The sequence below is a fragment of the Vulpes vulpes genome, chromosome 1, assembly GCF_048418805.1.
Source record: "Vulpes vulpes isolate BD-2025 chromosome 1, VulVul3, whole genome shotgun sequence".
Classification (NCBI taxonomy): Eukaryota; Metazoa; Chordata; class Mammalia; order Carnivora; family Canidae; genus Vulpes; species Vulpes vulpes.
In genome coordinates, this window is record NC_132780.1 from 49,467,410 (window position 1) to 49,494,321 (window position 26,912).

The 26,912-nt window shown below is 41.7% G+C and overlaps 2 pseudogenes; one reads left to right on the plus strand and one right to left on the minus strand.

Moving 5' to 3' along the window:
• Window positions 1–1,600: 1,600 nt before the first annotated feature.
• On the minus strand, window positions 1,601–10,371 carry LOC112908719 (tyrosine-protein phosphatase non-receptor type 2-like; annotated as a pseudogene).
• A 5,829-nt stretch (window positions 10,372–16,200) lies between these two features.
• Window positions 16,201–17,138, plus strand: LOC112908702 (methylsterol monooxygenase 1 pseudogene; annotated as a pseudogene).
• The last annotated feature ends 9,774 nt before the right edge of the window (window positions 17,139–26,912 follow it).

Here is a 26,912-nt window from a genome sequence, read left to right on the forward strand (position 1 = left end):
CAGGCCGAAATGAAAAGTACTCTAACTGAGATGCAGTCTAAACTGGATACTCTATCAGCTAGGGTAAATGAGGCAGAAGAGAGAATAAGAGACATAGAAGACAAGTTGATGGAAAGGAAGGAAGCTGAAGAAAAGAGAGAAAAACAACTCAGAGCCCACGAGAAGAGGCTCTGAGAAATAAGTGATAGTTTGAAAACAAATAACATCTGAATTATTGGAATTCCTTCCTTAGGGCGTAGTGAAAAAGAGAGAGAGGAACTATCTTTAAGAAAATCATAGCCAAGAACTTCCATAATCTGGGGAAAGAAACAGGTATTCCTATTCAAGAGATAGAGAGGACCCCTCCCCCAGTCAAGAAAAACGGATTGGCACCCCAACTTAGACTAGCAAAGCTTGCACATTTCAGAGATGAAGAGAAAATCCTGAAAGCAGCTTGAGACAAGGGATTCCTAACATCCAGTGGGAGAAATATGAGATGAACAGCAGACCTCTCCACAGAGACCTGGCAGGCCAGAAAGGGCTGGCAGGATATATTCAGGGTCCTAAATGAGAAGAACATGCAGCCAAGAATACTTTATCCAGCAAGGCTCTCATTCAGAATAGAAGGAGAGATAAAGAGCTTCCAAGACAGAGACTGAAAGAATATGTGACCACCAAGCCAGACCTGCAGGAAATATTAAGGGGGACCCTGTAATTGAAGACAGAGCCCAAAGAAACAGAGAATCTGCAGAAACAGGGGCTGTACGGGTAATACAAGGGCACTAAATTCACATCTTTTAATAGTTATTATATGTATATGTATGTATATATATAAAAGGTGATAGGATTTCAATGGCCATCTCTGATAAGCAAGTTCCTATTAAGGAGAAAGTCTTTATGTTTTGTATCATGCTGGTGATTAGTAAATGACAAAAGGCAAAGAAGTTAATGATCCTGTTATGCATTGAAATTGCATGGGGCAATCTAAGAGTATTTTGTTTTGTTTACTGCTCTAGTAAGTTACTCTGAAGGTGAATGGACTAAATGCTCCAGTCAAAAAACACAGGGTATTGGCCTGGAAAAGAAAAGTGAGACCTAACCATATGCTGTCTACAAGAGACCCATAGGCTGGAGGCTTAAATTTTTTTCTATTTAATAAAAATAGTTAATGCTGCCAAAAAGTATAAAAATACAGTAGGAATAATGGGACAGTACAAAGTAATCTCTCCTAACATTTCTTTTACATCTTTCTTCATACATACATCTTCATCTTTTCATATTTTCTTTTACATTTCACACGTGCATTTAACAACTTGACAATACATCAACTCAGAAGTTCTGCAAAGTCTTATACTGGTGGTGTTCTTCCTTCCCTGGATGGAAAGTTGGCTTTGAAAACAGACAAAAGTGAGGTGATCTACAGGTTTATCAGACCTCACTTTAATTTCTGGAGTAGGCTGCATTCCGGTCTTGCTTTGCACATCAATGGTTCAAAATTTATAGCTGCAGAATATTCTGCAGTCTTGAACAGTTAGGTGTCAGTCTGGTCTGATGATGTCCAAGGGAAAATTTCCCTTCAAAGACATTTTTAGGGAACATTTTTGTGTCTTTATTTTTCTTTTTAAAAATTGGGAAAACCTTTTCTTTCTCATTCAGTCTCATTTAGCCTCTGTTTCATTTGTTGCACCTTCTGAGCCGTGTTAGCTTTTCTGTTCTCTCAAAAACGTTTGGGTAGAAACACTTCCACTGGCTGTTCCCTGCCACAGTATCCTGCATTTTAGAGGATAGTCCTGCATAACTGCCAACTGTCAGTTTTTCTTCTTCTAGGCCTGTTCTATTCTCATTGTATTTTTCAGCCATTATTTTGGTTGGTGAATGATGAAAAACAGGACATACATCTTCCTTAGAAAGTTCTTTCTGTATATTTCTGTATATTTGAATCTCCCTTTATAAATTTTGCTCCTTCTATGATAGTCACATATGCAACTTTGAGTTAATGTGGTGTCTGAAGAAATCCCATTTGATATTGTCTCAAATTCAATAACAGCTGTTTCATGTTAACATCATCTCTTTTTTCAATCAGAACATGATAGGTGTAGGGGCACCTGGGTGGCTTTGTTGGTTAAAGTGGCCAACTCTGGATTTTGGCTTAGGTCATGATCTCAGGGTCATGATCTCAGGGTCATGAGATTGAGCCCCTTGTCAGACTCTGCACTCAGCAGGGAGTCTGCTTGTCCCTCTTATTCTGCTTCTCCCCCTGCTTGCTCATTCTCTGTTTCTAAAATAAAAATCAATCAATAAGTAAGTAAAATATTAAAATTTTAAAAAGAACACAACACATGTCTGCTTGAGAAAACCTGCCTGAGCACCCAGTGCCTGCATGGTAGTGGATCACTGCAGGCCCATGTTTGAATTCAAGGAGCCAGATTCTCTCACTTTAAATAAGAAAGTGAGAGATGAAACTGGTAGCAGAGAGACTCCAGAATCTGGCCAGTAGTATAGTGACAGCGAGATGTTGTTCTGCTTTCCTGCTATTGATGTTTCCCAATTGCGGTAGATGTACCATGTAATAGACTTCACACCTTCTGACAAGAAATTCACACTGACTCCTGTTTCCTTACAAGCATCTCTGTGTTTTTTTGTTAGCCAGCACTGTGTGCCTTGCACCAATTCCTTCTCCACAACTGTTTAGTGTGACAACTGCTTTGGTCTTTTGCTGCCAAAACATGAACCAGAAGTGGCAACTTGTATTAGGAAGTGGACCCTGTGTTCAGATGTAACTCCTCTGCGCCTCTTTTTTTTTTTTTTTTTTTTTTATGATAGTCACAGAGAGAGAGAGAGAGGCAGAGACATAGGCAGAGGAAGAAGCAGGCTCCATGCACCGGGAGCCCGACGTGGGATTCCACCCCGGGTCTCGAGGATCGCGCCCTGGGCCAAAGGCAGGCGCTAAACCACTGCGCCACCCAGGGGTCCCCTCTGCGCCTCTTCTATGTCAGATAACCTGTCATGAATGCAACCATGTTTAGCATCTTGCAATTTAACACCACTATGATCATATAGGCTTACATCTCTGCATCTGTTTCAATTTCTATTTTCTGGAAACTTGGCCACTCTATGAGGATTGCAAATTTCCAAATACAGCTTCTGCCAGTGATTCTGAACATTCAGCTCCTCAAACTACACTTGACAGTGGCAGACAGGGCAGTGGGAGCCAGCTAGCCTGAGCAGAGGATGCACCATTGGAGAAGCTCAGGCCCCACCCTATCTGGGGAGCAAAGAAATTTTCTAATGTACTGTAGAATTCAACACAATCATTCAAGATCTCTAAGTACATATGCTGATACATGGGTTTTATAGCTGTCCTTGTAGCACACTCCATAAGATCATGTGGGAGGAGAGACCTGCTATGTAAGGACACCTGCGCCCCAGCCAATAGTCAGGCAGGGGACTGGGTGGCAGATGCTGCCCCAAAGAATGGCCTTCCTTGTTTCTTGGAATGTGATACAAATACACTGGAGACTGTATGACCTCTTTTTATACCAAATGTGCCTCAAATCTAAAATTAGACCAAGAAATATCAAACCACCCTTCTGGAAGTTCGTGGGGCAGGAAAATATGGAGGCCCAGCTGAGGGTGGCGGCATGGCTCCTCTGTCTTCTCCTTTCAGCCTGATGCCAGGTAAGCCAGCATTGAACTCCAAGTGGAGAGCCTGGCTTTGGGGAGTTTGGTGTTTTATCTCACTGTAGCCTCTGTGCTCATTTTCCACTCCTGCTGCCCTCTGGCATCCAGAGTCCAGTTTGCCAAGTGAGTGATGGGGGCTGGGGCTGAGGGAAGAAGGCAATGTCCTCAGCTTTTCTGAGCTCTGCTGGCCTAAAGCACATTTAAGTTCTTTCTTCACTCTAGAGCGATCCTGCACCACCCTTGATTTTGTACACCCCCTGCTGTGACCTGTAAAATGAGGTGCACAACAGCACTCATCTCCTTGGCCAGTCACTTGGTAACTTGTTAAAAAAGCAAATTCTCAAACCCCTTGCCAGACCCACTGCATCAGAAACTCTGATGATGGAAGTCAATGATCAGTTTTCACAAGCACCCAAGTGATTCAGGATGCTCATTTGAGTTTGAGTTTGAGTTTGAGAATCACTGTCATAGGGTTGTTGTGAAGAGTGAATGACAAATCAGCTAAAATATGCTCAGAACAGTGCCTGCCTCCTAAGCAGTATCCAGCTGTTGGTATCCTCATCATAGTCACCATCAGCACCGTCATCATCAATCATCATCATCACAAGAATCCTTCCTATGATGCTCTAGGTTCTAGGAGTGCTAGGTATTCTCAGATGGAATGACCTTTCCTGTGGAACAATGCCCTGGCAAATGTATGTGCAAGCTGACCCTCTTCACAGCACAAAGGTCTCTGTCTCAACTATGTACCATCATGATGCAGATGGACTGATATTTACCTATGCCTCATTTCTTTTTACACATTTCTTTTTACACATGGCAGTGTTTTTATTGAAATATACTTCACATGATCTAAAATCTACCATTGTAAGAGATGGTTTCAGTGGTTTTTAGTACATTCACTATGTTATGCATTTGTGATCACTATCTAAGTGAAGAGCATTTCCATCACCCTCCCTAAATCCTCATACTTATTTCTTCTAGTTTGTCCCAATTCCCTTCTACCCCCATTCCCACAATCTACTTTCTGTCTCTGTGTCTAATATGGACATTTAATATGAATCATGAAATATGTGACCTTTTGTACCCGGCTTCTTTCCTTTAGCATTATGTCTTCAAGGTTCATTCATAATATGACATGTATTATTACTTGATACCTCTTCATGGCTGAGTAATATTTCAATGTATAAATAAATAGACCTTATTTTTTAATTCATTCATCAGTTGATGGACACTTGTGTTTCTTTCACTTTTTTGACATTTTGAGCAATGCTGCTATGAACATTTGTGTACAAGTTTTTGCATGAATGTACATTTTCATTCCTCTTAGATATATCCATAAGAACTGGTTTGCATAATTTTTGAGGAAGTACCAGATTGTTTTTCACAGTGGCTACATCATTTAACATTCCCACCAGTAATATATGAGGGTTCCAATTTCTCCACATCTTCACTAATATATCTTATTGTCCATTTCTTAATGATACTCATGCTAGTAAGTAGAAATGATATCTCATTATGGTTTTGCATGTCCCTAATGAATTATGATGTTTAATATCTTTTCATGTGCTTATTGTCTATGTGTATATATACTCTTTGGAAAAGTGTCTATTCAAATTGTTTACCCACTTTTTAAAAGTAGGAACAGAGGGAGAGAGAGAACCTTAGGCAGGCACCATACCTAGCACAGAGCCTGATGCAGGGCTCTATCTCATGACCCTGAGATCATGACCTGAGCCAAAATCAAGAGTCGGACATTTAACTAAGCCATTGAGGAGCTCCTCATTTACTCATTTTTTTTGTTAAAGATTTTTTAAAATTTATTTATAGGAGACACAGAGAGAAAGGCAGAGATTTAGGCAGAGGGAGAAGCAGGCTCCCTGCAGGGAGCCTGATGTGGGACTTGATCCCAGGACCCTGGATCACGACCTGAGCCAAAGGCAGATGCTCAACCATTGAGCCACCCAAGTGCCTCTTGTTTACCCATTTTTAAATTGGGACGTGTTTTTGTTGTTTTATTTTGACTTGTAAGAGTACTTTATATATTCTGGATATTATATATTTAGGAGATATATGATTTGCAAATATTTCTCCCACTCTGTCCATTGAATTTTGGTTCTCTTGCTGGCGTTCTTTTTTTAAATTATGGTTACAGTACATATAATATGTAATTTATCATTTATCCACTTTAAGTATACAGTTCAGTGGCATGAAGTATGCTCATATTTTGTGCACTTGTCACCACTAGGAAATAATGTTTTGCTATTCATTCATTCTATGAGCCCTCACTGAGTCCCTCTTATGTCAGGTCCTGTGCTGAGGAAATCAAAGATGGATGAACACTGACACACTCCCTGCACTGGGGGAGCTTACATTCAATGGAGCCATAGGCAAATATTCCTTTTAGAAAACACATAGCTCTCTTTCTTCAGCATTAACCTAAAACCTTTGGCAGTTTCTCATTTTGTGGTTCTCCGGATAGTGAGGTTTCCATGTAGCCACTCCATCTCTGGGATAGAGGGAGACTGAGAAACTACAGCAGCCTCCCCTCCTCCAGATTTCATCAGGAAAGAGAAATCCTGAACAACAGGAAATAAAAGGCATTCTGACCAAAACTACTAGTGTCTCTATTACGGATCCACTCTCTGTCACCTGGCTCAGCCTAGCTCACTTGATTGTGACCTATTGTCTGCTCTCAATTTTCAAGTAAGGTGACTCCTTGACCCTGATGCTGCATGCCCAGTGAGTCCCTGTGGTGATCTCACTATTAACCTTTGCAAGTCCCTCTGTGTTCACAGAGAAAGCAAGGGCTGATATTCAACCTGAGAGAATAGGCAGTGGCATTTGGTACAGACTTTGAAGTTTTAATCAAACGTCATCCCCACCTTCAAGTTTTTTTTCTCAGGGGGTAAAATATTCATGTGAACAGAATCCATCTCCCATCCACCTATAAATGAGACAGCAAAATGTCTAGGATCATAAATGACATCAATTATACAAACTCTCCTACTTTAGGTCCAGTGCTATAGCATGGACATCTTTTCTCATCAATACAGAGAACATTCCTTTACGCCAGGCTCCTTTTCACCTCCTGATGGACATTTAGATCACCTTTGTTTATTTATCCTCTGCAACACTGCAGTGAACATCTTTGCGTGTGTATCTTTGCGGATGTATGCAAATATCATTGAAAATGTATTCTACAGTGGAACTACTTGCTGAAAGCATTTATTCCAATGTGCACTCCCAGCTGTAGTAACTGAGAATGTCCATTTCCTCACAACTTGTAAGCCAGCTTATTTGCATATCTTTGGAAAATGTTCTAATTTCAACTTTATTATTATAAAATCCAAGTATTGTTATGTTCCCCATCATGTTCACCATTATCATATTCATTAGCATAAATAGCTGATGTAAACAGCATTTACGGTGTATTGAGAATTTGGGTTGACTTAATTCAATTCACTCCTCACAACAGCCATATGACGTAAGAATTACTCATCCATTGTACAATTGAAAACCCAAGTGTGAGTAACTTGTGTGCCCTCAGACATGTAAGTTGAGTTCTCTGTGTTTCTACTCTTCCAATAGAAAAATGGAAATAATACTATCTTCCTCATCTACTACATGGGGCTGTGTCACACACATTAAGGACTGTATATCTGCCAGATACTTTATGGCATCTGTGATTTGTTCTGGTGACAATGTGAGACATGACGTGTTCACAGGTTTACATGTGGAGGAAGGATGGCAGAAGAGAAAGCCTAATAGGACACAAGGTCTGGGGACTGAAATGCGGCTAGACCACCATCAGGCTGTGTGATCATTAGTCCTGTTTTCTTTCTCTGGGCCTCCATATCAGCATTTATAAACCACAGAGTATAATAACAGGAAGGACTTGGACTAAACGGAATCCAATCTTTTCAGGGTTAAAATGTCTAAAATGATGAGTTTCCTTAAATTAAATATTTTTTCTTTTTCAATGTCAGCTTTATTGAGGTATTATAAGTAATAAAATTTACCAATTTTATTTTTTTTAATTTTTTTTTTAAGATTTTTTATTTATTTATTCATGAGAGACACACAGAGAGAGAGAGAGAGAGGCAGAGACACAGGCAGGGGGAGAAGCAGGCTCCAGCAGGGAGCCCAACGTGGGACTCGATCCCAGGACCCCAGGATCACACCCCAGGCCGAAGGTGGCGCTAAAACACTGTGCCACCCGGGCTGCCCAAATTTACCAATTTTAATGTAAAGTGATGAGTTTTGACAAATGCATCTAGTGGTATAACCATCACATCACTCCACAAAGTTCCCTCCTGCCCCTTGTTGCCAGGCCACAAACTAGAAGCCTGGCTCCTGGCAACTGCAGATCTACCTTCTCTCAGAAGAACTTCATATAAGTGGACTCATACCATCTGCATTCTGTTGAACCTGCCTTCTTTCATTTAGCACAATGTTTTTGAGATTCATATTTTTGACTATTAGTGCTTTTTATTATAATTTCATATTGGCTATTGGTATTTCTTTTAAGCTATACTGTTTATGTCCTTTGCCCATTTTCTATCAGTCACTGATTTTTTTTTTTTTTTGAGAGAAAAAGAGACTTCGAGAGTGAGGGGCAGGGGAGGGGATAGTGGGCAGAGGGAAAGAGAAAGAGAATCTTTGGCAGGCTCCATGCCCAGAGCATAGCCTGATGTGGGGCTTGATCCCATGACCCTGAGATCATGACTTGAGCTGAAATCAAGAGTGAGATCCTTAACTGACTGAGCCATCCAGGTGCCCCTGATCTTTTCATTATACATTTATAGAAAGACTTTTTTTTAAAAGTCAGGGAATAATATACAGAGGTTGACTGTATTTTTTCTAAAGGTGCTTGAGTGTCTTTTCCACGAAAGGGCCCACTTGGAGCAAGCAATGGCCATTAGTGCTGCCATTCTTTCTTCCTCTGCTCCCTGCAGGTGCTTCCTCCTTTCCACCTGCCAGCTTTCCACACATGCTGGCCTGTTTCTCACAGTGCGCAGTGGGAAGGTGGGATCTTGGGGTGGGGGGAGGAGAAGACTGAGCATCTGCTTCTACCCCTGCTCCTTGGTGTCGGTCTGAGGATGGGGTGCTGGGGAATTCCTGGCAGCAGAGGTACAGCCCCTGCCCTGTTTCTGGTCCCTGAACCTGTACTCCAGCCCCAGGACCAGAGACCCTGCATGAACAAAGCTTGGATTTGCTTGGACCTGCAACCAAGGCCCCTTATAGTCCTATGCACTAGGATGTACCAAGGGGCGGAGAAGGGACTGTCACCTTCATCTTATTCTGCCTAATTACCTTCCATAAACATTCAGGAACCCTCCACAGGGTGGGATGTTTTCCACAATGACCACTTCCAAATCCTTGGTGAAAAGGGAACCCTGTATAGGTCTATGGGGCTGAGGAACCAAAGGATTATGGGAAATCACAGGGACAGACAAGGTCACTCCAGCGTTAGGGGCTGCCTGGATGCCCATGTCTTCTCTTTCTGAGGCTGCACTATCCTGTTAGGGTGTTGGGAAGAGTGCATATCTGCTGCCCCACACTGGGCAGCTAGAAGAGCAAGCCTTGATCAACTGCATTGGGACAGATGTGTCCCTGGCTTTCCAGGGAGATCTTGTAGCCCCCAGGCATTAGGTTCCTTTGGGTGACATCATATGGCACCACTTCCCGTGCACTGCCAGGTAAGTGGGGTCTCCTGTATCAGCCTCATAGCGGCTTTACTCATAGTAACTCCCAATTAGAAACAGATGGAGAGGTGTCTGTCCACAGGAGAATGGATAAACACACTGTAGTATGTTTATATTTAAAAATTGAATAGAACAATCTATCTCTACATACGAAACCAAGGAAGAATCTTAAAAATACTGTATCAAACAAAAGAAAGAACATGAAAAAAAACATAAGTCTCTTATATGGAGTTCAAACAGGCAAAATTAGGGCAGCCCTGGTGGCCTTTGGCCCGGGGTGTGGTCCTGGAGACCAGAGATGAAGTCCCGGGTCGGGCTCCCTGCATGGAGCCTGCTTCTCCCTCTGCTTGTGTCTCTGCTTCTCTCTCTCTCTCTCTCTGTCTATCATGAATAAATAAATAAAATCTTTTAAAAAAAATAGGCAAAATTAAACTATAGTGATAAGTGTTAGAACAGTGGTTATTTGTAGGGGAAGTATTGACTGGAAAGGGGGCACAAGAGAACTTTCTAGAAGGATGGGGATTTTTTTTATATCTTGATGTGGAAGATAGGTCCATGGATGTATACATCTATCAAAACTTAACCTATACACTTAACTCTGTTAGTTTTACTCTACACAAATAATACCAATTCAATAAAAACTGTTAGCATAAAATTGTGAAGATGAAGCTGAAAAAAAAGTTACATTGTTAAAAAGTGGTTATCTGTGTCAGGATATCGAGCAGATTTCCTGACTTTCTTTCTGAAAAACAAACAATCAAAGCTTCTGTGGAAAGTAGTCAAGAATCTTTCTATTGGCCCTAGAGCCGTGCCCCATGTAAGACTACTACCTGTGTTTGTTGATGTGGTGGAAAGAAGAGGTGACAGCGGGGCTCCCTCTGAAGAGCAGCTGCGAAGGGAAAGCCTCACCTCCCCTTCTCTGGGTCAGCAGCACCTGCAGCCTGGCTTCATCCCAAGGAGCCAAAGGATGAGCTGCTAGGAAACCCAGTCGCCCATCACCCATCGGAGCCTTACTTTCTTCTTCTGTAGATTACTCTAAAGCACTCAGCTGACGCGGGATTTAAATACCATTCTGTCATTAAAGCCATGGAGAACCATTAGTTACTGATTTCACATTTTATTTGTAACTCAATAAAAATTTCCCCCAGATCCTTAGTCTGAGTTTCTAAAGCAGAGCATTAGGGTATGTCTCAGGAGGCTAAGCTGTCTGCACCTGCTGGGAAGGAGAAGAGGGCGAGATGCAGGAACCCACTTTCCTTCAGGGGAAAAGCTGCTTTTTCTTTTGTATTTGACTTTTCCGTTTGGAAAACCAGTTTCTCTGCTCTCCTGTGAGGGACCTCATCTCTCCTAAGCTATATGCTCCAGGTCATTCCATAGAAAATAAAACCTCTGCAATAGTGCTTGCTTTCAAGGATTTACAATATGTTTATGCATCTTGGGAAGATTTTTAAATTTAAAAAATTTTTCTTTAAAAAATCTATTACTTCAGTCAATCATTTATTGAGGTCAGTTATCTGGTTCACTACTCCAAATTATTAGAGATTATGATTCCTTTAAATATTTACAGTATTATTTTATACCACATCCATTATAAATTCCAAATTTTTTACATCTTTCTAATAGCATCAGAATGATCTATTAATAGAAAAAAATCACTTCCAGACAATTTAACAGGAAGTGAAAAAGATATTCACTGTGAGCACTGGTGATTTTACTCTAGAAGGCAACTCCCCCCAACCTCCATAAGATATAGGCAGGAAATGTAGTATTTTGATTGGTGTAAAGTGATAGCAACTGGTTTTTTATTAATTATTATTATCCTCATTCAAATGACCAGAAAATTATAAGTATACCATTTACTTATTAAAATAATCATATCAGGCATATAAGAAATAGTGAAAGGGATTATAAGGGAAAGGAAATCCTTATAAGGATTATAAGGTAAACTGAGTGGGGAAAAATTAGAGAGGGAGACAAACCATGAGAGACTCCTAACTGGGAAATGAACAAAGGGTGTGGAAGGGGAGGAGGGTAGGGGGATGGGGTGATTGGGTGACGGCACTGAGGAGGGCACTTGAATGGATGAACACTGGGTTACATGTTGGCAAATTGAATTTAAATAAAAAATGTTTTAAAATTTAAAAAAAAGACCACATCACTTGGTTTCACTTTAGTAGCAACAAGAGAAAGTTACTTGCAATTTTTTATTTAGATATTCTACAATTTGAAAAATCATCATCATCACCACTTTGATAACATTTGTCAAGACTTACTATATACTAGGTATTATTAAATAGTTTTAAATATGTCACTGCATTTGTGTTCACAGTAACTTCTATGTGAGAAAGTCTCTGAACACTTTCTGCCTTTCCCAATGATCTAAATTTGGAGTTGGGATATGCTAATTAAGTGTGTGCCAAGAATAAAAAAGCTGACTCAATGTGAAAGCTGAGTAATTAGCAGCTCAAGTTGTTATGTGATCTTTTTGAAGAGCAAATGACAGGTAAACTGGACCAGTTGAATTAGTTTCTTTAAAAGGGATTTGGGGGGGATCCCTGGGTGGCGCAGTGGTTTGGCGCCTGCCTTTGGCCCAGGGCGCGATCCTGGAGACCCGGGATCGAATCCCACGTCGGGCTCCCGGTGCATGGAGCCTGCTTCTCCCTCTGCCTGTGTCTCTGCCTCTCTCTCTCTCTGTATGACTATCATAAATAAATAATAAAAAATAAATAAATAAAAGGGATTTGGGAAAAGACATTGGGATGTTCACAGAGTTGACATCAAGCCAGAGAAACAGATGTCAGGATTGACACAACCAGAATTCAGTGCAAGATTGGATTCTAACCAGCAGAAAATATTCAGCAATGTTGTCAGGGCTCAGCTATTAGAATGAATAGATGATTCACACTATTTCTTCCATGATGATTCACACTATTTCTTCCATTCTTGAATCACTCTGCTCAAGATTCAAAATCTGGAAAATGACACCTGTAAATATCCCACCCCATGTCTAGAGAAAGGTATGCCACCTTGATTATACCCCAACCAAGATTGCATACAATGAGGAAGAAAGAAGTTCTCAAAAATAAATCAGAAAAAAAGAAAAGAAAAAATAAATCACATTTCTTCTACCAAGACAAGAGGCAATGGATGCTGGTAGCAAAGAAATAGCCTTTGTTCAACACAGCAGCACTCATTAGCTTCCCCACATAAAGATAAGCTTTTTCTTTTATTAAACTTTTTAATTTGAGATAATTATAGTCACATGGAGTTGTAAGAAGTAATACAGAGAAATTCCATGTCCCTTTTGTTGGCATGAAAATAGACATACAGACTGATGGAACAGAATAGAAAGCCCAGAAGTAACCTCACACATATATGGTCAATTAATTTAAAACAAAGAAGGTAGGAATATGCAATGAAGTCAGGAACCCGCTGACTATGACTCAGGAACAAAGAGAACAATCTCTTCATAAGCAGTATTGGGGAAACTGAACTGCCATATGCAAAAGAATGAAACAGAACCACTTTTTTATTAAAAAAATGGACTCAACTGGATTAAAGACGCAAATATGAGACCCGAAAGCATAAACTTTTAGAAGAAAAGAAAGTAGTAAGCTCCTTAACATAGGGGTCAGTGATGATTTTTTGATTCTGACACCAAAAGTAAAAGCAGCAAAAATAAAAAACAAGTGAGACTACACCAAATGAAAAAACTCTGCACAGCAAAGAAACCCATTAACAAAATGAAAAGGGAACCTACCTAATGGAAGAAAATATTTGCAAACCATGCATCTGATAAGGGTTTAATATCCAAAACATACAAAGAATTCATACAATTCAATAGCAAAAAAATATTTTAAAATGGTCAGAATATGTAAATAGAGTTTTCCTAAAGAAGACACACATATGGCCAATAGGTACATGAAAAGATGCTCATCATCATTAATTACTGGGAAATGCAAATAAAAACCACACGAGCTATTACCTATATCTGTTAGAAAAAGAAACTACTGAACGATATTCCAGAAGAGCTGTACTACTTTCCATTCCCATCAGCAGAGGCTGAGTGGTCCAGTGTCTCCTTACTAGGTGTTTCCACTATTTTATTTTACCCAAATAATAGGTGTGTGAAGATGTACCATCCTGGCTGAAATTGGCATTCCTGTAATGACTAATAGCGATGAACATTTTTTTCATTGTGCTCATTTGCCATCTGCATAACTTCTTTGATGAAGATAAGTTTCCAGCACACTTTCTTCATGCCCAAAATGCGCAGATGTCAGGAGCTATTCAGTGTCAAACAAAAGGGTTGTGGGCCTTGCCTGTGTTCTGTCCAGGGCTCATCCACATACTTTGTGCTAAAAATGGCTCATTTATACCATCTGCTGTGAATACTGGATGGTCAGCAGTGTCATCCCATAGAGAAGTGTAGCCAAGTGTCTTTTTTCTTTCTTTCTTTCTTTCTTTCTTTCTTTCTTTCTTTCTTTCTTTCTTTCTTTCTTTCTTTCTTTCTTCTTTCTTCTTTCTTCTTTCTTTCTTTCTTCTTTCTTTCTTTCTTCTTTCTTTTTTCTTTCTTTCTTTCTTTCTTTTTTCTTTCTTTCTTTCTTTCTTTCTTTCTTTCTTTCTTTCTTCTTTCTCTCTCTCTCTCTGTTTTAAAGATTTCATTTATTTATTCATGACAGAGAGAGAGAGAGAGAGAGAGAGGCACAGGCACAGGCAGAGAGAGAAGCAGGCTCCATGCAGGGAGCCTGATGTGGGACTCAATCCAGAGTCTCCAGGATCAGGCCCTGGGCTGAAGACTGCGCTAAACCACTGGGCCTCGGGGGTTGCCCCCCTTTCCCCTTTTAATAGAACTTCTTTCTTAAGAGAACAGCTACTTTCTGAACCTTGCCCCAGAGTCCCCAGGACTCTATCTCCCTTCCCTCTGTGTTTGACATAGGGCTGCTCCATGATCTTCTTGGATGTTCCTACGAATTTTGCCCATGACACTGCCCTTTCAATAATGTCCTCACCTGGACCCTGACTAATGCAGAGGAAACAGGTACCTCTCTGGTACATGAGATTGTTTTAACTTGAGTGCAAAATTGTTGTAATGGTAGCAGGCCATGAATCCCACAGTGAGAAAGTTATTCCTGTTGGGGGCTGGAATGCTGTCCCCTTCAAGGTCCTTGTAGCTAGATTAAGAATCAAATGAGGTTAAGACCAATTAATAGCAAAACATCAAAATTAGGTAGCAGATGTATGAGGAATCCACTGACATAGAAATCCAAAAACAGGCAAAATGAGGCACATATGTCATCTTGAACTAAGGAGAAGGTAGTATGGGTCTGGGACCTCAGAGAAAAGGAATGCGATTTACAGGAAGATGCAAAAGAGTCAATGTTTGGTAAATAAATGTTGGCTGGGCCACTCAGAAACAAGGGAACAAAGATAGGACTTTGATGGAAATGGCTGAACCGCTGAGCCACCCAGGCTGCCCTCTTCTCTCTCTCTTAACAAAATCTTTGTCATGACCCTCGTGGCTACTTTGAGGAGCTTCTCAGAACCAGTGTGCACAAAAATAGACTCAAAATTGGTGAAAGACCTAAATGTGAAACAAGAATCCATCAAAATCCTAGATGACAACACAGGCTGCAACCTCTGTGACCTTGGTCGCAGCAATTTCTTGCTAGAAACATCTCCAAAGGTAAGGGAAATAAAGGCAAAAATGAACTATTGGGATTTCATCAAAATAAAAAGCTTCTGCACAGCAAAGGAAACAGTCAACAAAACTAAAAGACAACCTGCAGAATGGGAGAAGACATTTGCAAATGATATATCAGATAAAGGGCTAGTATTCAAAATCTATAAAGAACGTATCAAACTCAACACCCAAAGAACAAATAATCCAGTCAAGAAATGAACAGAAGACATGAACAGACATTTCCCCAAAGAAGAAGTACAACTGGCTAACAAACACATGAAAAAATGCTCCACATCAGTCGCCATCAGGGAAATACAGATCAAAAGCACGAGATACCACCTCACACTGGTCAGAATGGCTAAAATTGAACAAGTCAGGAAATGACAGATGTTGATGAGGATGCGGAGAAAGGGGAACCCTCTTTCACTGTTGGTGAGAATGCAAGCTGGTGCAGCCACTCCAAAAAACAGTATGGAGGTTCCCCTAAAAGTTGAAAATAGAGCTACCTTATGCCCCAGCAATTGCACTACTGAGTATTTACCCTGAAGATACAACATACTGATGCAAAGGGGCACCTGCACCCCAATGTTCATAGCAGCAATGTCCATAATAGGCAAGCTATGGAAAGAGACCAGATGTCCATTGACAGATGAATGGATAAAGAAGAAGTGGTCTATATATACAATGGAATACTACACAACCACCAAAAATTGAAATCTTGCCATTTGCAACAACATGGGTGGAACAAGAGGGTTTTATGCTAAGTGAAATAAATCAATCAGAGAAAGACAATTATCATATGATCTCACTCATATGTGGAATTTAAGGGAAAAAAAACAGGATCATAGGGGAAGAGGGGGAAAAAATAAAACAATGAAATGAGAGAGGGAGACAAACCACAAGAGATTTTTAATCATAAGAAGCAAACTGAGGGTACTGGAAAGGGGTAGTGAAGGGTTGGGGTAAACTGGGTGATGGCAATAAAGAGGGCATGTGATGTAATGAGCACTAGGTAGTATGTAAGACTGATTAATCACTGACCTCTACCTCTGAAACTAATAAACATAATTTGTTAATTAATTGTATTTAAATTTTAAAAAGAGGGCGTTCCCGCTGCTCGGCCAGAATTCTAAGGCTTTCTGCAGATTTGAAAAATGGCAACAAATGAAAGTATCAGCATCTTTAGTTCAGCATCCTTGGCTGTGGAGTATGTAGATTCACTTTTACCTGAGAACCCTCTACAAGAACCATTTAAAAATGCTTGGAACTATATGTTGAATAATTATACAAAGTTCCAGATTGCAACATGGGGATCTTGATAGTTCATGAAGTTCTTTATTTCTTTTTCTGTTTACCTGGACTTTTATTTCAATAAGCCAGAAACCTGGGAAAACCAATGGAAATGTTTTAAAGTACTTCTCTTTAATCACTTTTGTATCCAGCTTCCTTTGATCTGTGGAACTTATTATTTTACAGAGTATTTTAATATACCTTATTATTGGGAAAGAATGCCAAGATGGTATATGCTTTTGGCAAGATGCTTTGGCTGTGCGGTGATTGAGGATACCTGGCACTATTTCCTGCATAGGCTCTTGCATCACGAAAGAATATATAAATATATTCATAGAGTTCATCATGAGTTTCAGGCTCCATTTGGAATGGAAGCTGAATATGCATATTCTTTGGAAACTCTGATTCTTGGAACTGGATTTTTCTTTGAAATCATGCTTTTATGTGATCATGTCATTCTCCTTTGTGCATGGGTGGCTATTCGTTTGATAGAAACTATTGATGTCCATAGTGGCTATGACATTCCCCTGAACCCTTTAAATCTGATCCCTTTCTATGCTGGTTCTCGGCATCGTGATTTCCACCACATGAACTTCATTGGAAACTATGCTTCCACATTTACATGGTGGGATAGAATTTTCAGAACAGACTCTCAATTTACTGCCTATAATGAAAAGATGAAGAAGATTGAGAAAAAGATGCAATAAATATCTCATCTCCACCATCCTGAAAGCACACACCTCCCTGAATTGAAGCGAATAGCTAACCTTGCTTCTGCAGAGCAGAGATAAACCTGTGTCTTGGCTGCTAAGTGACACAAAGAACATTAGCAACCTTTAATTATCTTCCTAGCAGGAACTTTTTCTACTTTACATAAAAGTTCTGTATGTGTAGAAATAAGTAAATCTATAATGAAGTATGATTCTCGTGAGGAGGTTGTAAAGGCCGTGTTGCTAACCTTACAGAAAGGTGCTAAGTAATGGGGGAAGTATCAGTCTGTCTTTCCCCCGTAACACCAGAGGCCTGAAGCTAAGATGGGTCTTTAAAATCTTGTAAATATATAGTGACCATTTCAGTATCTCTTAGCAGGGTGTTGGTCTCATAATGAACTTTAAACATTTTCTAGAATTTGCCTAAACATCCAAGTATCATGGGTCGAACCGTATGGATCGACAGTGAGAGTGAGGCGGCCAAATCCGGAATAGCCTGCCCCAAGAACTTCCACTCTGGCCTGAGCTGACTGGTTTGGGGTGATTCTCCTTCTGTGAGAAGCCCTTTCGGATGGCTTCCGAATTCTCATAAATGGGAAATTTTAGTCTAAAGGTTTTCGGGTTACTTGAATTTTTTTAAAAAAATTGAGCTTTATTTCTGCTATTTACCCTTTCATTTTTGTATATCAAGTTTTCATTATACTTAAAACTGTATCTTGAAACATTGTGAACTGACTTGCTGTATTTGCACTTTGAACAATTGAAATAAATGTGATTTTTTTTGGTCTGATAAAAATAAATAAATAAATAAATAAATAAATAAATAAATAAATAAATTTTAAAAAGAGAACCAATGTGCATTGTGATTATTTCTGCTAAAGAGAGACCATATCTGTATCTTTGCAGTTATAGGCTCTTCTTTGAACTTAGTGAGAGGAAGTACTGAGTTGGGGAACACATTAGGAGTTGTTATAAAACATCGAGCCTTCTACTTAACTAACAAGCCACTTTGCTTACCTTGAAGTGACAAGATAGCTTTAAGGGCATCATGCCAACGTTTTACAAAACATCCTAATGCACCACGGCTGCGAGCCAGTGGATTGTTATTGCAATAAAATCCAGTTTTCAGATTCCACTGTCAGGTGCTTCATTTTCTTTCTTTCTTTCTTTCTTTCTTTCTTTCTTTCTTTCTTTCTTTCTTTCTTTCTTTCTTCTTTCTTTCTTCTTTCTCTTTCTTTCTTTCTTTCTTTCTCTCTTCTTTATAGTTGCTCATATAAAACCATCAACCTCACAGCTTTCCTGAGTAATAGCAGCACAAGTAAGATCACTTTCCTTAGTAACAGGAGTCTTTTTCACACCCACCTGTACTCTTAACTTAAAGTGCTGGATGCTGAGTGAGATCTTTCTGTTTTCCCCCAGTCCCAGGTGAGCCCACAGCCAGAGCTCAGATCACCTCGCTTATGCAGCCAGAGCCTTTTCCAGGGCTGGTTCTGTCAGCAGAAACAGAGAGAGGGGAAAAGATAAAGATGTTGTATGTACACACATACACATACATATTCATAACACAATAGGAAGGAAATACTCATGATAATCCTCAATTCTGGAACTGATTACGTGGTCCTACATATCTGGTATTTATAACTACTTTCTTCCCCAGGCTCCATCCCTTCCCTGATCCTGAAGATGGACCATTCTGTATTCCCTTGGCCCTCCGCAAACACCTCAACAGGTCCTGATTCTTTACCTCGTATGGTGACCCAATCTTCATCCCTGCAGGGTCTAAGGCTATAACCAGTCAGCTGGATTGAGTTGCTGTAATTTTCTGTTGACCTTAATCACAAGGCACCCTAAGGTATCTCTTGTATTCCAGATATACTCTCTCTTAACTTCACTGTAGAGTACCAGTCCCTTTCTCCTTGGTAGTGAGGATCATCCACCTCAGCCAGCATCATAACTCCCTTCTTGGCCTGTTTACACAAGGTGTGAAGAACCCAGGTGCATGAGCAGCAGACTTAACTTCTAATTCAATGGAATTGTTGTGTATACTCTGGTGGAGGCATTTCTCCTTCTGAACTATGATATAGAGCAGAAGAGAATAAGGTGGTAAGAACAGGAAGCATAAATATCACTAGTGGATTACTGGGTGTAATGGGGGTGGGGACACTCCCACTTCCACCCCCTAATGCTTAAACCTTTGAATTCTGGCTATCAGAGAAATAGCACCATATCGCGTGCTGATTGAGTCCACATCAGCCTCCTAGGGAACCTTGCCTCAGTCCTGCGAGATCTTGCCACCAAGCTGGCATTGTAACCAAGTCTTCAAAAGGCCATTCCACCATTCTATCAAGTCAGCTGTTAGGGATGTGAGGGAAAATGATAAAACCAGTGCATTCCATGAGCATGGGACAATGGTTGTACTTCCCTGGCTGTGAAGTGAGGTCCCTGAACATAGCAATGCTATATAGGATGCCATAATCCTGGACAAAACATTTTGTAGCAAATGGATGGTAATTCTGGCAAGAGCGTTATATGTAGGGAAGGCAAATCTGTATCCAGACTGTCCATTTCAGAAAGAACAAAAGGCTTGCCCCTCCATGGAACTGGTCCAAGGTAATCCACCTGCCACTAGGAGCTGGCTGATGGCCCTGGAGAGTGGTGTCACAACAGGGATGCAGTGTTGGTCTTTGCTGCGGGCAGACGGGGCACGCAACAGTGGCCACTGCCACGTTACCTTTGTGAATGGAAGTCTCTGTTGGTGAGCCCATGCACAACCTCCATCCCTGCCCCCGGCCACTTTTTCCATGAGCCCATCAAGCCGTGGGAGAGGTGGCTGTGGAAAGAGGCTGATTGCTATGCACAGAATAGGTGAGTCTACCCACTTGATTATTAAAATCCTCCTCTGCTGAGCTCGCTCTTTGGTGAGCATTCACACAGGACACAAGTATCTTCACACTTTCTGCCCACTCAGAAAGGTTTTTTTCACATCCTTTCCTCAACAATTTCCTCGGAACTACTTTCCAGTCATGGTCCTTCCAAGTCTTTAGTCATCCTGCCAAACCATGGGACACAGATGGTGAATTAGAATATAATAACATGTTTGGCGCTACCTCCTTCCCAGCAAAGGGAATCACCAGGTGTATAACTAGAAGTTCTGCCCCTGGGGAGAATCTCTCTTCTCCGCTGTCTTTTGGAGATGTCCCAGACAGGACCGTAGGGCTGCAGCTGGCCACTGTCACCTGAACCCTGCCCATTGTGCAGAACCACCTGACACCAGGCCTGAGTCTCATCTTTCTCTGTCAGTAGATGGTAGAGAACTCCCAGTGAGGCCATAGGAGGAGGCTGGGTGAGAGAGGTCAGGGGTGGGGGCCATGGGCATTTGGGCGGCCCCCTAGGGTGAACCACTCCTGCCTTCAGGGCCTGCTTGGGCCTAATTGTGCACATACCACTGCCATCTGATGAAGGAGTGTCGCTGTGCATGTCCAACTTTATGGCTTGGTGCACCAGATAACATCCACACTTGATGGGCAGCCCTGGTCCCACTGCAACCTGATTACCTGGGGATAAATGTTCAGTCTGAACTAAGGCTAGGAGCAGGCCAAGACCTCTTTCTCAAAAGGAGAATACAGCTTTCCTCCAAATCCTCCATGTCTGTGCTGTGACTTAACTATAGGGACCTGTCAAACACTCCAATCTGCCACTGCCACTTCAAGCACCACTGAATGTGACCCAAGTGGTAGAGCAGCCACACGACTATTGCAATTGTTGCAGAGATTTCTATTGTTTCCAAACCTCACTCAAAACCACCAGTGTTTTTGGTTTCTCAGTAAATAGGCAACACATGACATCCACAGGAGAAATATGTTGTTTCCCAAATCTGAAGATGCCAAACCCAAACGAAGCCTTGTACCTCTGTTTTGGTTTGTGAGGGTGCCAGATGCAATACCATATCCTTCTTAGAAGAGGTCTCTGGACCAGCCCCACACCATCCCTAGAAATTTCGCAGAAATAGAAGGTCCTTGAATTTTTGTCTGATTTATTTCTCACCCTCTAACACAAAAATGTCTTACCAAATCTAGAGTCATTGCTATTTCTTGCTCCCTAGATCCAATCAGCATAATGTCATCAATGTAATAAATCACTGTGAAATCTTCGGGAAGGGAAGGGCAATCATGATCCCTGTGAAGTAAATTATGACCCGGGGCTGGAGAGTTGATGCATCCCTGACACGGACCAGGGAAGGTGTGCTGCTGGCCTTACCAGCTGAAAGCAAGCTGCTTCTGGTTGGTCTTCTAGCAGAGATGGAGAAAAAAGCATTTGGCCAGGTCCAAGCTATATATCAGTACCAGGGGATACGTTAATTTGCTGAAGCAATGCAACAATATCTGGTCCAACACTGGGACTCAAGTGACCACCTGCTTTGGCTGATGATGATCCACTGTCACTCCAGGATCGATCTGTCTTCTGCACAGGCCAAATAGGACAGGTGAATGGGGATTAAGCGATAACCACCACTCCTGTGTCTTTCGAGTCTTTGATGGTGGCACCAACCTCTGCAACCTCTCCAGGAATGTGGCATTGCTTCTGGTTTACTACTTCCTATAGAAGTAATTCTAGTGGTTTCTACATGACTTTATCACCACACCACACCACTTCGCAGATCAAGGAAGCAAAATGAGGAGTCTGCCAAACACAGGGCTCGATATATGTATCCCAATTATGCTTTCCAGAAGTGAGGAAATAACCACAGGATGGGTTAGAGGATCCACAGACCCACTGGGAGATGGCTTAGTGCTAAAGTCCCATTGGTCACCCGAGTTCCCTAAACCTACACCTGGACTGGTGGCCCACAGCGATGTTTTGGGTCTCCTGGAATTGGTGTTGCTGAAGAGTGAGGGTCCAGTAGTCCCTGAAATGTGTAATCATTTCCAAGGCAGTTACCCTGGTCAAAGCCAAAAGTATCTTCGGGAGAGGCTGGATAGACTAATAGGAAAAGTTTTTGCTAGTGAGCCAGGGTCCTTCCTCAAGGGGAACTGGAATTCCCTTTTTTAAAAAAATATTTTGTTTATTTATTCATGAGAGACACACACACACAGAGAGAGAGAGAGAGAGGCAGAGACACAGGCAGATGGAGAAGCAGGCTCCATGCAGGGAGCCCGATGTTGGACTCGATCCCCGGTCTCCAGGATCAGGCCCTGGGCTGAAGGCGGTGCTCAACTGCTGAGCCACCCGGGCTGCTCTGGAATTCCCTTTATACAAGGGTCCTGGGTCTGTAAACTGGCTCAAGTCTGGGAATTGATTAAGCGGTGCTGTTCTCTTTTATGTTTCAGGTTGGACTTTTGTTCACTTGACCTGGAATTTTCTGCTTAGTAAGAATTTCGCAGGCTTCCTATTTATTTCACATCTAGGAACACTGTGACCAGGTAGCCAAAGTGACAGGTCTGCGTGAGTCAGTTCTGATGGCTGCTTTGACTCTGCTGTCCATTACAGTGCCCATGCCCTCCCTGCCTGCCTTGGGTGGTTGAGTGCTGCCCCTTGGCCCCTCTCAAATTCATTTCTCACAAGATTGGTACAAAACATGTCTTTTGCATCCTCCCAGTGTGGGTGAGAATGTCTTAAGGGACAAGTCCATTCTAACATTTCGATCCTACTCAGCTGTGAATCCCCTCCTCTACATTAACCCAGGGCAAGACTGGCGTTTCCAACTGATTCATGATGGGCCAACTTTTGGTCCATGTTTCACAACCAACCAACTAAACAAACTATTAGATCTGTTCTTACTTCCCAAGCTGCAACATTAAATGCAAAACCTCTTCTTAGGGAGCCCATATCAACAAATTTATCCTAATTCAAGTTTATGTTCTTCTCCCTACCGTCTCACGCCCTTAATATCTATTCTCATACATGTTCCCAGAGCTGTTTGTATAAGTTAGAAAACTCAAGTAGACCCTTTAAAGTGTAGTGCACCCCCTCATGGGTCTCACTCTGTACCTGACCTTTAGGGACTTGCTGAGAACTGAGTTTCACTATAGCTATGATGGGAGGGAGGGGTAGGTCCTGTCTTTTTCTGCTTAGGCTTCCATAACAAATACCATAGACTGAGTGGCTTAAACAAAAGAAATTTATTCTCACAATTCTAGGGGCTGGAAGTTTAAGATCAAGGGGACAGTTGATTAGGTTTCTGGTGAGAGATTCCTTCCTTTTTATTTTATTTTTTTTAATTTCCCATGGGGATCCCTGGGTGGCTCAGCAGTTTGGCGCCGGCCTTTGGCCCAGGGCGCGATCCTGGAGACCCGGGATCCAGTCCCACGTCGGGCTCCCTGCGTGGAGCCTGCCTCTCCCTCTCCCTGTGTCTCTGCCTCTCTCTCTTTCTATGTCCATCATGAATAAATGAATAAAATCTTTTAAAAATTTTTCTCACATTTATATTGTTGCATCATATATTCAAGTGCATACCATATCAAATAGCCATTTATTTTAAGATAATTAGTTTTCTTTTTTATTTTTTTTAAGATTTATTTATTCATGAGAGACACAGAGAGAGAGGCGGGGAGACACAGGCAGAGACAGAAGCAGGCTCCTCGCAGGGTCCGATGCAGGACTCGATTCCAGATCCTGGGATTAGGCCTTGAACCAAAGGCAGATGCTCAACTGCTGAGCCACTCAGGTGTCCCTGCTTCCTGTCCTGTACATACATGGCCACCTTCCTGTTGTGTCTTAAAAATTGACTGTATGTGCATCGGTGGGGGACATAGATCAGCTTCTCTGTATCTCTTATAATGCTACCAATCTTATTAGGTAACAAACCCACACTTATGATCTCATTCAACATTAATTACCTCTTAAAAGCTCTGTATCCAAACACAGTCACTCTGAGTGTTGGACCTTTAACACTGAATTGTGGGTGGTACACAATTCATGACAGAGGCTATGAATCTATAAATGGAAAAGAATCTTTATTTTTTTGTACATGTTGGCCAAAATTTGCATTCCCTTCAAGTCTGTATGTCACTAACTGACCAGGATAATATTAGCAGTACTCATGACTAGTCATCATGAGAAATCAGATGCTTCATATCACATTACAATTGGTTCATACATCCTAGAAAACTGTTTATACTTGTCACTATTTCAAAATTCCAGCACTTAGAACATCCACCACTGGAGGGACACATATTATCATGTTATGAATATATTTGCATTTTCATAAATGTACTTCAATATCTAATCACCTTGTAATTTCATGTACTTTTTTGCAAGCATTTAAAAGCATTATCATGATACAGGATCTGTGGGCATCATCAGATTGCCAGAGGTGCCAGGCCTGAATGTCACCTGTTACCGGCAAACTCAGGTTTTGGGGCTTTGGGCTGTACTCCACTGGTTATTAGTTATTCAGAATCACCGAGAATTGGCTCAGAAGTGAGGTGTGGAAGCTCAGCTGACGTTTAGAGCAGGAAGTCCCTTGAGAAAAAAGGATTTTAGTGAACAAGGCTTCTAAATACAAATTTGTAGGGCACTATGCATGATGGCCAGTACAGCACAAGCATGGCCAAGAATTCTGCAATTATGTACAGGATTATTGAAGCCTTGAAAATGAGGGTAATATTACCAATCTTTGCTAGAATTATTAGAATTTGCAACCACTTTTTCTAATAGAATCATGCTCTAGGGCATTGTTTTTACACTGATCTCATGTAAATGGAAACTTGTTCAAAAATAAACAAGTTTATTTCATGGATTCTAAATCAAAGGTTAAAAAATTTTCTCTTTTGAACAGATACTTCTCAAAAGTACCACTAAATACATGAAAGGTACCCAACATCAGTAGTCATTAAAGATATGCATTCCAAAACCACAGTGAGACCCCTTGATCCACCTCCTAAGATAGCTCACTGAGCAAACATCCCTACCATGTAGCTACTACTATTATTCTTAATGATGCTCTGGAATTTATGAGGGCCCTTAAAACATCAAAACATCCTTGTTGTGATCATACTTTTTGATTTATCACTGAAGATTATAGAATTATCAGAAAACAGAAAAAGCATAGAACATGTAATAAGGCCTTGCGGTCTGGGGAGGGCTGAGCACCTGAGGTCACAGGACCCGGCTGAGATGGACAGATGATTAGGAACCTGAGACCACAATACTCAGCTGGAACCATCCCAACACGCTGCCTCAGGGGTGCTGTGTGCTCAAGGCTGGATGGAGAGTCAAGGACTAAGGTGACCATGGAGTGACTCCACCAAACCAGCTTCCATCATCGTGGTTTTCTGCCCCGCGTCTTTCTGCTTCTCAAGCCCTTAAATGTGCACGATGCACTGAAATAGGTCATCTGTGGACAGAATGTTGGCAAAACGCAACGCTGTGTCCAGGCCTCACCTTGGTGAAATTTGCTAATTTGTGGTATGTTGGGGAATCTGGTGTCCTTCTCCCTCTTTGCTTGCACATTCTCAGAAAACTGAGCCAAAAGCAACTTTGTAGACATCCAGTGGGTTCACTCTCCAAATGGTCCTGGCAAATTGGACTTGCCAGAAGACATGACTGAAGGATTACTTTAAAATTTCAATCTCTGTGTCCTGGGCAAATACGGAATCTAACGGAAATGCAGTGATTTGTTGTAAAAGTAAGAGTGTGAATCTCTCACTAGCAAGTGAAACAATTAATCAAACCAGTTACCTGGCTCATGAGCAACAATGTCGTACATTCCGATGTCATTGCTCCTGGGGATGGCACAATAATGCATCATTGCCCTGACTTGTCTCCTCCTTTTCGAGCTTTCGTGAACAACTTAGCAGTGGCTGTTTTCTAGGAGTCTCAGAGGTATGTTGAACATTGTCATTCCAGCAGTTTCTTCTGTTACTTTTGTTAGTTAAAAAAAACAAAAAACAAAACAAGTAATCATTATGAAAACCTTAGAAAGTACAGTAAGCAAGAATGGAAAAAACATGCAGCCGAAATCCCAGTCAACTTCCTTGTGGCCTCTTGAAGCCCGTAGACAACTGGGATATAGTCACAAAAACTGTACTTTGGGTGGTGGCCTTTGTGCACCCTAACACCCTTACCCTGTGTTCCAGATGAATGAACCGACTTTGGGAGAGGTCTGCAGCTCCTCTGGGCTGGGAAGCAGGGAGCCAGGATTGGATCTCAGGAGCTGTTACTCCAGACAAGGCAGCACGCAGGGCTGGGCCAGACCCGGGATGGAAGGCTGGCCACCAGTAAGGATCATTAAAGAGAATTGCCAAGAACAACAGTCAGCGCTTCATGTTACAGTCCTGGGAACAGCAACCAAGGAACCACACTCCTCCCTGCCCCCCTCACCCCCCCCCCCCCCACACACACAAGGTCCTTACCCTAGGTACTGTCCCTAACCCTCTGCTACTGTGCCTACTTGAACATTTCTGGGAAGTGTCTCCTGGGGTTGTGACTGTCAGTGACTTCTGGGGAGATCCTCTCTTCTCCCTGTAGGAACCACTACCCTCCTTCCTAGAAGAAGACCCCTTCATCTTGAGATAATTTTCTAGAGCAGATCCTGGGCTACAGTTGTCAGAGGTGAAGGGAAACCGTGTTTAGATGCTGAGGGGGCCTCTACGCACTTGCAGACCTGGGTCATGTGTGAGGCAAGGGGAGTGGTACTTTTTGAAATGTCAGTGTTCATCTCCTGTTTGTGTCCCACTTCTAGGGACATGTCCCCTTCTCCACCAAGGACATCCTTGCCCCATGGACAATCAGGATTCAACGACAGGAATGCAAAGAGGAGAAAGAGTCACTGTTCAGCACTTGACATTCCAGGAATTAGAATTCCTGAGTCGCCAAGGACCCTGAGAGCCAAACTTGTAAAGGAAAAAAAAAAAAAAAAAG